Source organism: Arachis duranensis, chromosome 9, assembly GCF_000817695.3.
Source record: "Arachis duranensis cultivar V14167 chromosome 9, aradu.V14167.gnm2.J7QH, whole genome shotgun sequence".
NCBI lineage: Eukaryota > Viridiplantae > Streptophyta > Magnoliopsida > Fabales > Fabaceae > Arachis > Arachis duranensis.
The window spans coordinates 68,272,703-68,275,732 of record NC_029780.3 but is presented as its reverse complement, the minus strand read 5'-3'; positions in this window follow the sequence as shown (position 1 = coordinate 68,275,732).

Below are 3,030 nucleotides of genomic sequence, written 5' to 3'. Positions count from 1 at the left end.
ATTACCATTCATGAGCTCTGATGAGTATTCTTCCTCTGAAGAAGATGAAGATATTGTTGAAGAGCAAGTTGCTCGATACCTAGGAGCAATCATGAAGGTGAATGCCAAGTTATTTGGTAATGAGAATTGGGAGGATGAATCTCCATTGCTCATCAGTGAACTGAATGCCTTGGTTCAATAGAAATTACCTTAAAAGAAACCAGATCCCGGAAGATTATTAATACCTTGTACCATATGCACTATGACCTTTGAGAAGGCTCTGTGTGACCTGGGGTCAGGTATAAACCTCATGTCACTCTCTGTAATGGAGAAACTAGGGATCTTTGAGGTACAAGCTGCAAGAATCTCACTATAAATGGCAGACAAATCAATGAAACAGGCTTATGGATTTGTAGAGGATGTCTTAGTGAAGGTTGAAGGCCTTTACATCCCTACTAACTTTATAATCCTAGACACTGGGAAGGATGAAGATGAATCCATCATCCTTGGAAGGCCCTTCCTAGCCACAACAAGAGCTGTGATTGATGAGGACAAAGGAGAGTTAGTCCAACAACGGAATGAGGACTACCTTGTGTTTAAGGCTCAAGGATCTTCCTCTGTAACCATGGAGAGGAAGCATGAAAATCTTCTCTCAATACAGAGTCAAGCAAAGCCCCCACATTCAAACTCTAAGTTTGGTGTTGGGAGGCCACCATCATGCTCTGAATGTCTGTAAAGCTCTATAAAAGCTCGCTGTCAAGCTATTGACATTAAAGAAGAGCTTATTGGGAGGTAACCCAATCTTATTTATCTCTGTTAATGAATTTTTCATTTCATTTTCCATTGTTATTTTATGTTTTCTTTAGGTTGATGATCATGTAGAGTCACAAAAATAGCTGCAGAATTAAAGCGAAATAAAAAACAGCATCAAAATAGAACACCCTGAAAGGCAGGCTTACTTGCGTTTAAACGCCAGTAAGTTTAAACACCAGTAAGTTTAGCAAAATGGGCATTTAACACCCAGTCTGGCAGCATTCTGGGCATTAAACGCCAAAATTGGCAGACAGACTGGCGTTTAACGCCAGAAAAAGGTGTCTGGCTGGCGTTAAACGCTAGAAAGGGGCATCCGCCTGGCAGAGCTGGCGTTAAACGCCAAAAATGGCACACAGGGCGTTTAACCGCCAGAAAGGTGCAGGGACCAGAATTCCTTGACACCTTAGGATCTGTGAACCCCACAGGATCCTCACCTACCCCAACTCTTTTTCTCTCCTTTTTACACCTTTCCATAACACTCTTCCCCAAAATAACCTCCACCAATCACCTCCATTTCTCCTCCAAAACCATCATACAACCCACCTACCCCCACCCATTCAAATTCAAACCATCTCCCTCCCAAACCCAACCCCTATTACAAGAATTCCCTCTCCATTCCACTCCTATATAAGCCGCTCATCACTCCTTCATTTTCCCCATTATAACCACCTAAAACCCCCTTGGCCAAACTATTCCCACATCTCCATCTCCTCCATCTCTTCTTCCTCTAATCCTTTCTTTTTTCTTTTTCTCGAGGACGAGCATACCTTTTAAGTTTGGTGTGGAAAAAAAGCTCTGCTTTTTTTTCCATAACCATTAATGGCACCTAAGGCCGGAGAAACCTCTAGGAAAGGCAGTTGCTTCCAACTTTGAGTCATGGAAGATGGAGAGATTCATCTCAAAAGCCCATCACTAGAATGAGGATGGAGCAAACAAGAGAGCCCACTCATGGACCTCAACAAGAGCATGAAAAAGTCCCTCACCAAGAAATCCCTGAGATGCCTCAAGGGATGCATTTCCCTCCACACAACTATTGGGAGCAACTCAACACCTCTTTAGGAGAATTGAGTTCCAACATGGAGCAACTAAGAGTAGAGCACCAAGAGCACTCTATCATCCTCCATGAAATCAGAGAGAACCAAAAGGCCATGAGAGAGGAGCAACAAAGGCAAGGAAGAGACATAGAGGAGCTCAAGAACTCCATTTGTTCTTCAAGAGGAAGAAGAAGCCACAGTCACTAAGGTGGACCCGTTCTTTAATCTCCTTGTTTATTTTCTTTTCTGTTTTTGGTTTTTATGCTTTATGTTTTGACTATGTTTATGTCTTTATTACATGATCATTAGTGTTTAGTGTCTATGTCTTAAAGCTATGAATGTTCCATGAATCTTTCACCTTTCTTAAATGAAAAATGTTTTCTGAAAAAGAAAAAGAAGTACATAAATTTTGAATTCTATCTTGAAAATAGTTTAATAATTTTGATGTGGTGGCAATACTTTTTGTTTTCTGAATAAATACTTGAATAGTGCATATTTTTTATAGTGAAGTTTATGAATGTTAAAATTGTTGGCTCTTAAAAGAATAATGAAAAAAGAGAAATGTTATTGATAATCTGAAAAATCATAGAATTGATTCTTGAAGCAAGAAAAAGTAGTGAAAAACACAAAGCGTGCGAAAAAAATGGTGAAAAATAAAAAAAAGAAATAAAAAGAAAAAGCAAGCAGAAAAAGCTAATAGCTCTTTAAACCAAAAGGCAAGAGCAAAAAGCCAATAACCCTTTAAACTAAAAGACAAGGGTAAAAAAGGATCCAAGGCTTTGAGCATTAATGGATATGAGGGCCCAAAGGAATAAAATCCTGGCCTAAGCGGCTAAATCAAGATGTCCCTAACCATGTGCTTGTGTCATGAAGGTCCAAGTGAAAAGCTTGAGACTGAGTGGTAAAAGTCGTGATCCAAAGCAAAAAGAGTGTGCTTAAGAACTCTGGGCACCTCTAACTGGGGACTCTAGCAAAGCTGAGTCACAATCTGAAAAGGTTCACCCAGTTATGTGTCCGTGGCATTTATGTATCCGGTGGTAATACTGGAAAACAAAATGCTAAGGGTCACGGCCAAGACTCATAAAGTAGCTGTGTTCAAGAATCAACATACTAAACTAGGAGAATCAATAGCACTATCTGAATTCTGAGTTCCTATGGATGCCAATCATTCTGAACTTCAAAGGATAAAGTGAGATGCCAAAAC